Source organism: Sminthopsis crassicaudata, chromosome 1 (genome assembly GCF_048593235.1).
Source record: "Sminthopsis crassicaudata isolate SCR6 chromosome 1, ASM4859323v1, whole genome shotgun sequence".
Taxonomy (NCBI): Eukaryota; Metazoa; Chordata; class Mammalia; order Dasyuromorphia; family Dasyuridae; genus Sminthopsis; species Sminthopsis crassicaudata.
The window spans coordinates 638,864,329-638,878,815 of record NC_133617.1 but is presented as its reverse complement, the minus strand read 5'-3'; the positions used below and the strand labels follow the sequence as shown (position 1 = coordinate 638,878,815).

Genomic DNA, 14,487 nt, shown 5'->3' with positions numbered 1-14,487 from the left:
GTCCTATCAATGTAATACCCTTCTTTTCAGGGCTGATCTTCCTTACTTAAATTTTGCCTGTAGTGAGATACAGAATGCCCTCTTTCTCAATATGAGTACAGCTAGAATGAGACTGCTATGTCCACCTTGGTCACGTTCTCCTCCACAACTGTCATTGATCTAGGCAAGGGGAAAATTAGCACAATATAATTTAGCCATTCTATAGAAACTATCGCTTTGAAACATGCTTCAAAAAACATTCTTTAGCATAAGAAGTTAAAAAAAAAGTAGCATGCAGTTGAAGGATAGGTTCTCAGAAAATCAACTAGAGTAGCTATGGATTAATATAAAAATAATTTTAATATCATATGTTTAAAATTTTATTAGAAATGGTATATTGGATAGAAAATTAACATTGGCATCAAGAAGACAGATTCAATCTTTAGCTAAATAATTATTATGATTCTGGATAATTTGTATAATTTATTAGTTTTTCAGAGACATTTCTAAGACTATCAGTTGTAGTTCTTCATTGTTGGAAGAAGTTTATTCCCTAGTTTTTCTTTGCTCAGATGATGTCAAAGAAAAATTGCAGATGATATAGATGTATAGATGTTAGAGATATAGATGATTTAGATGAATGTAAACATAGACATAGTTATAACTTTGGATATTCATGTTAATATAGACATAAATAGAGATGAAAATGGAAGTAGAAATGGATATATATTTTTTTAATTTTCAGGTTTAACGGTATTCACACACAATATATTTTTTCACATCATAGCCAAGCCTGTTTTTGTCCTTCTCCGCTATCCTAACAACATTCATTTCACAGATGATGATACTGAGGTTCAGTCTGTTGTTAAGTATTTTACTGAGTAGAAGAACAAAATCTTACAAAATATTGTTCTCTATTGTACCATGATGATATCTCCTTTTTTAAATAAAAAAAAAGTTGAGTAGAACAAGACAAACAAATGGTTAAAACATAACATCATTATGCTTTACTGCTTAAATAAAATTTAAGGTTATCTTTTTAAAAACTGTTTCCTCTGTAAAATGGGAATGTTGAAGCATGTTGGTTTTTAGTCAATTTGTCATGTCTGACTGTTCATTGACCCCATTTTGGGTATTCTTAGCAAAGATATTGGAATGGTTTACCATTTCTGTCTTCAAATCATTTCATGGATAAAAAAAAAAAAGCAAGACAAACAGTGATTTAATCCAGTGTGCCACCTAACTATTCTTACTGAAACACAGTAATGTAAAATGTCTTATCTTGGGTCACACCCAGACAGTAAGAGCAACAATATTAATATAGGTTTCTAAAAGTCAGATTGAGGTTTTTTTTTGTTTTTTTTTTGTTTTGTTTTTTTTTGTTTGTTTTGTTTTGTTTTGTTTTGTTTTTGTTTTGGGGGGGGTTTGTTTTGTTTTGTTTTGTTTTTTGTTTTTGTTTTTTTTAGTTTGCTTGATTTCCACTGAAATTGTTGGGTACATTAATGCTGCTTCTTAAAAAAAAAAAAGAAAGAAAGAAAGAAAAAGGAGCAATAATAACTGACATTTATATTGTAATTTAAGGTATTTGTCCAAATGTTTTCATTAAAGTATTTTGTTTAAGTAACACAACAGTCCTGATATATAAATAATATGGGAACTAGTATACCTATTTTTCATGTGTTAAATTAAAGTGTCTTATGCATAGAGATAAAAAACATGTATTATATTAGTTTTTCCATTAGTTAAGGTAAATTTGTACTAACATGACACCTTCCCTTGACCTATGTAACAGATGACACCTATTTGTAAGGTTCTGGCTATGTATAGAGATACTGATATGAAGAATATATTGCAATTTATCTTTTAGCATTTAAATATTTTTCACTATTTTCCTTTCTGATACATTTTCCTCAATAAAAGCCTAAATCAATGAATATGAACTTGACTAAGGAAATGGTTTCCTTGGAAACTGCTTGGAAACCTTTAGGACAGTTCCATCCTCCTCTCAGGTTATCTCTTTTTCAACCAGTCAATAATAATTGAATAAAACTAAGTGTTCTACATTATTAAGATATATTATAATAACTAAGCCCCTTGTGTTTAGTCCAGACACTAAAGTTGCAAATACATACACAGACTATTTTTGTTTTGATGGAAGCTTATTAGTTCAATAGTGTGGGGGACTCATAGTAAAGAAGTAGCCTGCACTGATACAGATCTACAATATGTCTGCAACTTATAATCCTAGAGCATTTCTGAGAAACTGAGAGGCTAAAGGACTTGCCTATAGTCATACCACCTACCTGTGTCAAAAGCACAACTTACACCAAGATATTGTCTCTATGATCAGCTTTCTATTTACTAGACAATTAGGGACTCTGAAACTTGTTTACCTCATTTTAGAAAGAATACCAGATTTAAAGTCTGTAGGTAGATTCAAATCTAGGGTCAATTACCTATATAATTATATATATTTATATACTATTTAGAATAACTTGATTAAAATCAAATTATTTAATCTCTCTTGTTCCTTGGAAACACTTTACAATTCCAAATCTATAATTCTATTATTTGAAAAGCATTATAAATTATTTCTATTTTCAAAGTCAGAGTCAAAGGGATATGTGTGTATATATGTGTGTGTTTCAATATATGAGTAAATTATTTGACTTGTTTTGGATTTGGAAATGTTCTGCTTACATTTTTCACAGACTTCAGAAAATAAGTCAAAATAAGTCAGAAAGAAAATAAGTCAAACTAAGTCAATACAGATTATAGATCTGTAAACCATTATGACATGAGCTAACATAAGACATAAGCTAACATAAGAGAGTAGCAAGTTCCTTAAACAAAGTCTTTTGCAGTTTGATTGTATACAATCAATTATTAGCTCCCCAAGAACTGTCTTCCTGTAAAATCTTTATTAAAGATAAAAGTCTCCTTTAGTAAAACTCAGACAATCTATCCACATACTCTTGAAATTCAAACACAGTCCTTTTTACTGATAGGTATTAATGAGTGTAGCAAGTTAAGGAGATTTCAGTTTAACACCCACAGATGTTTTACCTTGACAAAAAAAAAGTGTAAACATGGCCTTAATTAATTAATTTGCCCTAATTAATAGCTGTTTCCTGCTGAAGGTCACAGTCCCATAAGATACAGTTTTATATTTCATGAAGAGAAGATTTTGTCTGTGCAGTTAAAATTAGACAATAGTGGGATAGGGATGGGGGGAGGAGAAAGCCAATTTTAAAATTACCAGACATGGTAGATGTTTGAAACTTTCTACCCAAATTATTTGGGTAGTCATTTGGCATATTTGGCAATCATTTGGAAACCAGATATACCATTTTCTATGGCGATATGATGGATTTAGAGTATCATAGATTTAGAGGTAGAAGAGACCTTAAAGTCCAATCTCTATGTTTTAAAGATGCTAAAACTAAGAACTACAAAAATGAATTGTCTTGTATAAAGGTATAATGGGAAAGTGCCAGAGATGAGATCTGAATCAAAGTTCTCTAATTTCTAATTGAAATATAATAATCATGTATACAACTATACAACAGGTAGGAAAACATTATACTTAAAAGAACAGTGGCAGGATAAAAAGCTTTCCAAGGATTGTTTCTACCTAAGCTTTATTTAATCATCAATTTATTTGTCATCAATTATGTTCAGCACTCTGCTAAGTACTGAAGGGGGTAGGGAGGGAAGGAGTCCTCTGTCCTCAAGGAAATTACAATTTACAGAATTTGAAAATAGGACAAAAAATGAAAATAATAAAAAAATTTAAATAATGATTTGAAGATTGTAAGCCATTTTTCATTTATCTTTTGATCACATAGCAATCTTATATGATAAGAACTGCTGCTATTCCCATTTTTTGGATGAGAAAATTGAGGCTTAATGAGGTTTAACAGGGAGACAAATAGTAAGTTCAGGGCTCAACATTGCAATTCACCTGGAATTGTTCAAATCCATTTTGCTGTTTGAACAGAGTACAGACATAGCTAAATGTCCTAATGGGAAAGGAACCATATAGTTTCACAGGTAGTCATTTGTTACTTTAGCCTTTGTGTTAGTGGAGATTGCTGTTGCCATTACAATCATGGGTGCCTTCTAATATCAAAAATTAGTTTTACTTATGGAGGCAGGAAGCCATTGTATGTGTGTGGGGGAAGGTAGAAGAAATAGACATTGAGAGAATAAAAGTAGAGAGACAATGAATAAGTAATATACTCAGTCTAACTCTACATGATGCTATTTATAATTCCCAGTTCTTATACTAATACACAATTATAATTACACACACATTCAATTTGTATTAGTAATACTAGTGTATTACATTATACTATGTATATATGTAATACACTAGTACCATGTTAGTACTACTAAGCCTTGTCTCTGGTACCAAGTTTCAGTAATGCCTCTGTTGTACCCTAGTGGATCGAATCTGCATTAGCTGCTGAGATGCTCTTTGATAGCACTCAGATCCATAAAATACTTTAAAGAAAATTAATGAAAACACTTGCAAGGAGTAGATTGTTTCTTCCGAATGTACCTAGTTTATTTTACAATGGTAAAATTGCATAGGCTTAGAGAGCTTTCTGATTGATTCATGAATATTCTAAAGAGGAAAATTAATCTGTATGAACTGCACAGTTCCAGTGAAAATGCTCTTTAACATTCTGAAGGGTGGAATTCATCTTCTTACAGCATAAAAGAACTTCCTATAATAAATGCTTTTTTTACAACAGCAATAAGGCAACTCAGTGGGGTGTGGTTTTCATGAAATAATCACACTTCTGAGGGATTAGACATCCTGCTTTTGCTGTACAACTCCCTGAGTATATGATTACATGTTGATATCCATATCCCCCACTCAGTTTTATTGCTTAATTATTCAGTAGGCCCTTCCTGAGGTATCTGCTTATTTGGATCTTACATAATAAGTAGGCTGGGAGATCTATAATAAAGTACTAATTCTTCACAGCTAGCTCACAGTATTTTTTAGGTATCTTTTAAATAGAAATGCTTGCAACAATGCACCATAACTTGGATAGCTGGGTCGAAAAAAAGCTATGATTTAACAATGTGGGTCCTAAGCAGGCTGAAATTGCCCTAATAATTATGCAAGTTATACCATTATTAACCCACACTGCTTTTTAGTCAAATATTCATTAACAGTTTAGGCATATATTTGAAAACTGTATCATTATACTGTAAAATGAACCCAGTATATATGCTAGTCTAAAATATATATTCTTTCAACTCCTCCCAAGTTACTTAAAGGAGAAAACATGAACCTGAATTTACATTTTAATCCAACTTACAAATCAGTATAACTTCCATTAATTATTTAAATTGTCTATTATTGTTAATGTTTTGAAAGTAGATATTTAAGTGCTATCTTCCCCCCATTGTCATTGATGATTGTATTTCTACACATATTTCATCTGTTCTAGTGTTTAGACAGGATATTAAAGAAATATATGGCAGAGACCCATAAATGTCAGTTATAAGAAGTAGTTTGATTTATTGAATTCTTTTCTACTACTGTGCCAAAATATTAAGATGGGTATGAGCTTTATATACACAGTTCTACATTTTTTGACATTATGAAATAAATTTTTTAAAAGTTTCTTTGAGTGCTACATAATTGAAAATTCTATTATGAATAATATCACATATTGCATGTTGTAGTAAATGCATGCCTCATTTTAAGTTCTGTTTTTTAGCAAAGAAATGTAATTTTTAGCCAGAAACTAGTGAGGCCAACTATATAGGTAATAGTTCATTATTGTTGTTTATTTCTTTTAGTTATGTCTGTCTTTTTGTGGCCTCATTTGGGGTTTTCTTGACAAAGATACTGAAGTGGTTTGCCATTTCCTTCTCCAGATCATTTGACAGATGATGAAACCGAAGGGAACAGGGATAAGTGACTTGCTCAGGGTCACACAGCTAGAAAGTATTTGAGGCTGGATTTGAACTCAGGTCTTTCTGACACCAGGCCTGGCACTTTATCTATAGTGCTATCTATTACAGTTTGTATTTAGCTATATTTTAAAACTGATTTTAGCCCCCAAAATTTTTCACAAACTTTAATAGGCAGGTTTATTTATCTAAGATAGGCTATATTTAAACAGTGTCACACTAACTGCTAAAAATGAAAAATACAATATATCCATTGGTTGTTTATTCAAAATTTTGCCTAAAAGATTTTATTCAAGTTTTTGACTTAGGTTATAACTTATTTGTAGCTCAATTCTTCTGCCATGGATCAGTGAATAGATATCAAAACCAATAAGAAGGATAAGAAAATTTTTTGCTTTGTTTTGTTTTGTTTTGGGTTTTTTGTGTTCTTAGTTTTTTTTTTTCCTATATGCAACAAAATAGGACCTTAAACCATAGTAGATGGGAAAAAATGGGATTTGGAATCTGAGAAAATGGATTCGATCCTGGGATTATGGCTCGAAAATCTGTGTGACAAATCCCTCCACATCTGCAAAGTACAGGAGTTGGACTTCATTATCTTTGCTTGGGTAGTCATTCCTAAATCTTTGATACTCCATGTATTGAAATCTCCAGTATCATAGGAATATAGATTTTAAGCTGAAATAGACCTTTGAGGTCATTAAATTGCCTCATTTTATAGTTGGACGTTTTCAAGTGTAATATGTGTAAAATAAGATTATTCAGATTAAGGGTCATGTGTTGAGTATGCATTAAGTACGCACTCAGATGTTTTAAATACATCACCATCTGACTATATTTACCCATTTTCCCCCAAAATATGCCTGCATTTTCCAAGAAATATCATTGCTGTTAAGCATTATCAAAGAACTCATCACGTTTTCTAGCAACTACATCACCCCTTGAATTAAGTTGAATATTTTAATGAGGCTTCTTTTCAATAAAAAATATATGAATTCTAACCAGTTAATTAAGGAGGGCAACATACTTAAAAGAAGAATTATAGTTACTATTCTATCATCTCCCTGACAATCTGTAGGGGTAAGAGATGATGTGGCAGCTATTTCTTCTTTACTTTCTAAAAAAGCCAAGTTAACTATGAGGATCCCCCCAGTCATTTAACTACTATTATTATTACCACTGCCATTCTGAATCTGTTTTTCAATTTAAAAACCTGAAGTTAAAAAAAAGAAATTGTAATAGTAGTAAATAGTAGTAAGTAGTGTAGTAGTAGTAGTAGTAGTAAGTAGTAGTAGTAGTATAATAGTAGTAGTATAGTAGTAGTAGTAGTAGTAGTAGTAGTAGTAGTAGTAGTAGAAGTAGTGATAGTAGTATAGCTTAATTTATCCTAATGAGTAAAATATAACTGACAGTATTTTACATTCTTTTCAAATACAGGTGTGCTCCTGCTTAAGAAACTGTGAACTTAGAAAACAGATAAATGAACAGGTAATTATTTTTCTTTATTCTTATGTGATTTCACAATTAGATTCTAAGATGAATTTTTTATTTTAAATGTGTATTTTAAAATGTATTATAAGTTTGTGCTCATAAACATTTGTTTATATAAAAGGGATTGGCTACATGTAAATGGATTGATGATGACATGAATGGATCTGGGGAATCTGGCCCACTTCTATGGAGAGAAGACCTAATCACTATGTCTCAGCTGACAGGAAGCTAGCTAGGGAAACATGATTAAGTGAAACGGATAGAAAGAGATAGGCAAATACCAGAAGTCCCAAAAGACTGGGCATTGTTCCTTTCATATCTAAAAGGGGTATTGAACTGGAACTAGATCTTTCTACTTCTTCAAATGTCTCTGATTTAGGACTACAATATTTGGGGTACAAAAGAAAAGCTACTTCTCTGGTGAAGAAAGTTAAATACAACTAACATTTGCTCATTCAGCTCATCCTATCAAACACTGAATATACAGAAGACTATCACAAATAGAAAGTAGCCAAGTAGACTTATTTATGAAAATAAAGTCAATTATATATTTGAAGCATATATTCTACAGTTTAGAATATTTTAAATAATTCACAGGTTTGAATGAGCTCTTTAGATGAGATCTCAGCTCAGATCAAGATAGAGGAACAACTCTCACCTAAGGGAAAGTCTCTGAAATCCCTAAGGAGGCAAATTTGAAATCAGGGACATGTTGAAAAGGTAGTTTCCTCTATGGGGCAGCAACTTACAAAATATTTTCTTACTGACTTTCTGGAATATACTCTGTATTTTTTTTTCTTTGAACTCTACCTCTGCTCTTTACACATAGTGTTACCTCAGCATTCTTTTCATCCATTAGGAGTTACATTTATTTTTATTGAAACTGATTAGCCTCTGGAAATTTATTAATTTTATAAAGTGAAAGTTCCATGGATTTCATATATAAATATGAGTATATACATATACTCAATGAGGTGCTGGGAAGCAAAAACCTTCCCCAATAGTCTAATTCTTTTAAAAATTGAGACACATGTCCAATTTGAACCTAAAAATTTAAACCTGAAGTCAGCAGTCTACCTGCTTTTGTAAATTCTTGTAAAGTTATTTGCAGAACACTTCTGTTCCTGAGTATCAAAGATTTGGATTGTGATTCCTTAACAATCCATTCTACACATCATGTATCTCATGCTCAACCTTGTGATATTACAAAAAAGACCCATTGTTCTCTGCAATAAAGCTTTTTTTCCTATTTTATAATAGGAGTCTTTTTGCCTACTTGGCTATAAAGAAGGTTCTTTTATAGCTTAAACTCTTGACAAGGATTTAAAATGCTTTTAGATGCCTTTGCCTAAATGTAAATTGAACAGATGCTTTAAACATTTAAGGAATAATTAGTTTTAGTATAAATGTATAAGTCACTCTTTTTAGCATTCATTTCTTGGCTATCTCAAGTCCTTTAATTTAATAAACATCAAAAGACGCATTGTCATTAAGGACTAAATTGCCTGTGAAATTTGATATTTTCTTAAGAAATGAGCAAAGCAGTCTCAGAAACATAATCCCATTCCTCTTAAACCAAACAAAATACTTTGGAAAATTCATTTCTAAAATCAAAAATAATCAATAAAGTGCCAATCTTTTCAGTCTGTAGAACACATTTGTAAATTTCTAGAGATTTTGAAAGTGTTTTGTCAACTAAAAGCATTAAGACCATGCTTATAAAAATCTCAAAGAATTTTTTGTCTTAATCAAAAATATTTATTTTAAGCATATTTGTCAAGAAAACCAAAGTATAAAGTATATTATGCATTTAAAATATTTATATGTGACAAGTTTTTTATGTATTAAAAGGATTTAAATTTAAGGACTGTATATACTTTTAAAAAGGCATTAATGAATTTTTTCATTTCTCTTAATATTTTTAGTACTTAACATATGATCTATGCAAACAAAATAACTAAAAGGTATAATAAATGTCTTTGGTTCAAGGGAGGCCAAAAAAACCTCAAAAAGAAAGTACATTACTCTCCTTAGAGTGAGTGCTTGATGTAGCCTAACCTCTTGTGCCTTATAACCTGAGCTATAATTGGCTGACATTTGCAATAATAGTGAATGCAGTCATTTGACTATGTTCTCTATCCAGAAGAATAATGCTAATAACAACATCAAAGAAAACATTGTTTAGGAATATAATCTTAGAGAACAGTGCATGACTTCTTTCCATGACTTCTTTCCCATGTTCTATGTTGTAAGTAGCTAGAGAACTCAGCTTTATCGTTCATCTGACTTAGAAATCTTGAATATGGCAGGCGAAAAATCATTGATATTCATTTTGTATCAAAAATTACCCAAAACATTGGTGTTGGGTAGCACTGGTTTCTACTTAGAGCTAAAAATGATAAAATCATATTTTTAAGTAAGAAAAATAGTATAGGACCACATGAGTTAATGATAAATTTGTAGTTGATGGAAACTTACCTCCAAATTTAAAACAATTATACACACACACACACACACACACACACACACACACACACACACATATATATATATATATATATATATATATATATATATATATTTATGTATATTCAAACAGCTTCCTAATACTGCCTCATGACTTTATTGAACAGTATAAACAATACCACAAGAAGAAATCTGTTAAATAAGCATTAGTGTTTTCTTTATAATGAAGAGAATGAGGATATAATTATACATACACCTACAACTGATATAGAACTGGTCCACCTATTTTCATGCACTTAATGTACGTGTCAGATAAACAAAAAGTGAAGTAAGTGAAATAGCAAATTGTAGTTAGTTGGACATTTTAAGGATTTTTTTTTTTTAATGGCCAATGGAGAGGAAGAATTCAAAGTTGATTTATACATTTTATAAGAAAGAGGAAAATTCCATTAGCAGAATATTCTTTTAAAGTAGTTTGATACCATTTTATCCTTTATTTAAAATTATAATGACTGCCTCATTTTTAAAAAATAGAATTGATTTGAATAAATTAAAAACATTTCCTTAAAAAAATCCAATGACATGTAAGTAGTCATATTAATGATGGCACTTGGATCATCGGATGCAACCATAATTCCATTAGTGTGGTTTTCCCTTGCAATGAAGATGACAACCCTTTAATACTTCCTCCTAGAGTTTTCAGGCAAGATATTTCATCATATATATATATATATATATATGTATACATGTATGCATGCATGTATACATGTATATGTGTGTGAGTATATATGCACATGAACTGAGCTGAGGGGACACGATATGTTTTTGTAACCTAAGATAAATCAAACTGAGGATACCCTCCATTCTTATCATTAATTAAAAATTATTATACATTATGTTATTCCAAAAAAAAATATCATAATAAACAAATGAATTCAATACAAGGAGCATTTCACCAAATACTGGAGATCAATTGCTGTATGTTAGAGAGTGGAAATGTAAAATTTGAATTCGGGTTGTACACTTACATGATAAGTTGAAGCAAAATTGAGAAAAATCCTTCAAGTTTCAGTTTCTTCATCTATAAAATGAAGTCATTAGATCATTCATTAATCTCTAACACCCCTTCCAGTTCTAAATCAATAATTCTATATATTATTTTTCTAGTGAATATTGATTGCTTTATTAATTCAATTCAATAAGAATTTACAGGGGCAGCTACATGATGCAGTGGATAGAAATTGAAATCAGGAGAACCCAAGTTTGAATCTAGCCTCAGACACTTAACACTGTCCATGAGCAAGTCCCATTTGCCTCTCCAAAATATGTATGCGTGTGTATGTGTGTGTGTGTGTTGTAGATATACTATACTGTGTACATAATAAATCTCACAAAAACAAATCAATTCTTCTTCCCAAGGAATTTACGTTCTATTTTAAGGAGTGGTAGAGTTAGAAGGAAGTAATATAGTCTTAATATAATAACTTGGAACAAGATAATACAATGACAGATGTAGTGGCACAGACCTATACTCCTTGCTTCTTAGGAGGTTAATGTTGGCAGATCTCTTGAATTCAGGAACTCTTCTACAGTAGTCTAAAATGATCATCTATCCACACTAAGCCCAGCATTAAAATGGTAAGATCCAAAGAACAAATGCAGTTGATGAAACTGAACTAGAGTTTAAGAGAAAGACTTAGGCTTGATATATTGATATGTGCTGATCTTCTGGAAAGATCATTGAAAGCATGGGAGCAACTGAGATAATTAATAGAGTGGAAAGAAAAGAGTAAAGGGGATCAAATAAAAAACCTGAAGGTACATGATTCATAAGAAAGAAGAGATAGATGATAAACCTGAGAAGGAATAGTCAGGCAAGTAAGAGAAGAGCCAGCATAGCATTGTGTTGCAGAGGCCAATGGCTATAGTAAGCCCATTGTGTCAAACTCTCAAAGAAAATGAGGACTGAAAAAAAAACCTCCAGAATGAGCATTGAGTATCAGTCAGGTGGGGTGATTGGAAGCTTCACTGCAAAATTGAGAAGTTGATGAATAGTAAAGAAATATAGGCAATGTATCTGTAGATATTCATTCTAGGAGGTTTGCTGTGAAAAGGATAAAGAAGACATGAGAGGATAAAAGGAATATATGAAGTATTTTTTAACAATAACAGACATGAATATATTTACAAGCATCAGTGAAGGAGCTAGTAAGTCACATATGTGTAAGAGAGAAAGGAAGTAAGTCACATATGTGTAAGAGAGAAAGGAGAGGGAACAATGAGTATGACATGGTCCTCAAGAAGACAGGAAGGGAAAGAATCAAAGACACAAATAGAAATTGACCATATCAAAGAGAAAGGACACCTCTTTGTCAGAAAGTATAGGAAAAAAAATTTGTGTGTGTGTGTGTGTGTGTGTGTGTGTGTGTGTATGTATGTGTGTGAAAATGCAGCAGAGTATTGAAAAGCAAAGGATGAATTTAAAACTGAAAAGAAATTCTGAAGTTGTCTAATTCTAAAGCTGAAAAGGAACTCAGGAATTTTCTAATTCTTTCAATTAATTGGTGACAGTATTGAGAATGAGAAGAGAGTAAGTGACTTGAGTAAGTTAACATAGGTAAGTATGAATCAGAGGGAGAATTTGAATACTTCTTCATTGAATCCACTGGAGCAACTAGATGGCACAATGACTAGAGTGCTGAGCCTGAAGACAAGAAGACTTATTCTCCTGAGATCAAATTGTTGTCATTTGTCCTTTATTCTCAAAAGGACCATGATATCAGGGAGATTTTGCCATTATAAGTAAGTGAATTGCATTTAAGTGAGGGAGGGCTATGCAAGGTTACTTGTTTCACTTACCCCTCCAAAGCCATGTGAGTTCAGTGGCAAAATGGGTCAAGATGACTGGAGATGGTCCTGGATGAAATGGGACACCTTGATCTTTTTAAATTAACTTCTTCAATAAATCTCAGTTTGACTGAGGTCACACTCATCCAGTAATTAAAGCTAGGTAGCAATTTAGGCAAAGAATGGATGGCAGCTTTCAACTAGTCTAAATCCTACTCTCTCCCCTCACTCCCCCCATCCCCCCCACCCCCCCACACACAAAAAAACTAGATAAATAAATAAGTGAATGAATGAATCTGGTGGGGGGAGGGGGATACCCTCAGGGTTTCTGGCCAAAACAGAAATGATGGCTATTTACAATCAGTAAGACCCAAATAATGATCATATGGGAGTTGGTCTAGGACCTATAAGTGGTCAATTAGAATTCAGATTGATTTTGGTTTAAGGCATGGTCCTTAAGAAAGAAGAGAGGTCAAATATGACCTCAGACATTTACTAACTTTGTGAACATGGACAAATTACTTAACCTGATTTCTCTCAATTCCTCATGTATAAAGTGAGCTGGACAGGGAAATATCAACCACCTCCAGTATCTCTGCCAAGAACATCTTAAATTAAGTTATGAAGAGTGAAATATGACTGAAAAACAACTGAACACAACCATTGAATCCAGAGGAAATACACTTTCCATGGAAACATGATAAGGTATAGGGTAGGGTAGATGAAGGAATCTCATGTTGCCTTCTCTTTTCTTAGTAAAGTCAGAAATGCAAATATTTGCTGAAAATAATGAGATAAGGTACTAGAATAAATAGTCAATCAAAGAAGAAAAAGTTTGCTAGTTAGCAGCAAAGATACCATTATAATTAGAAAACTTAGTTTTATGGAAGATTTAGTTCAAATCTTACCTCTTCCATAAGCCCTTTCATAAGTCCAGCTTCCCAGTGTCTTACCTTCCCCAAATGGTTAATTTTTACTTCATATGTGTTTTGTATATATTTATTTATGTCCACATTGTCTTCTAAGATAGAATATAGGTAGCATGCAGGCAGGGACTATTTGCTTCCTCTTTTTGTATTCCGAACATCCAGGACAGTACATGGAATTATATAGGTTTGATAATTGAATAATTAATTGATCCAGTTATCACCACGATACAATAACATCTCAGTAACATTCCCAAGCTCTGTAGTACAAGTAAAAAATAGATGGTGGAGTGATTCAGGATTGAGTGTGACAGTATGTAAATGGTGGAAAACAAGAGTGAAAGGGAGTTAAGAATCAAGAATGACATATAGTTCAGTTGGTTAACTGTGGAGTCAATAACAATAAAGGAAAACGGTGAGTCCATAGCAATAGGGAATACTTTGAAAACTTGGAGGGTAGGATGATAGAAAGAGTGAATAGAAATTGCAACGAGGCTAAAGGATAGCTTTACGTGGGGGGGAGGGAAGAGAAAGAAGAAGAAAAGATATTGGCTTTGGGAGCAACTAAATTTAAATATCATGGAGGTATCACAGTTTTGTGTAGTGATAATATGAAATACATTGAAAGTTAATGTGGATGAGCCTCAATTGCATATCTTTAAAACATAGGGAACAAACTAAATACCATTTAACTCTAAATGAATGACCCTGTATTTCTAAAATTCCTACATTGAATCAAATATCACCTTCATTTCAACTAGGCTTATTTTGCCTCTTTTCTCAGATCATGGTATCATAGAAAAATATGGAGGTGTCCTTAAGGATCATCTATAATCATAGT

The 14,487-nt window shown here is 32.0% G+C and overlaps 1 protein-coding gene across 1 annotated transcript in view; it reads left to right on the top strand.

The window, feature by feature from the left end:
• PTPRD (protein tyrosine phosphatase receptor type D) overlaps window positions 1-14,487 on the top strand; it is a 2,806,204-nt gene that overhangs the window by 1,751,386 nt on the left and 1,040,331 nt on the right. The window contains 1 exon segment of the mRNA XM_074282898.1: window positions 7,354-7,404. The gene's annotated coding sequence lies outside the window, so the exon portion shown is untranslated.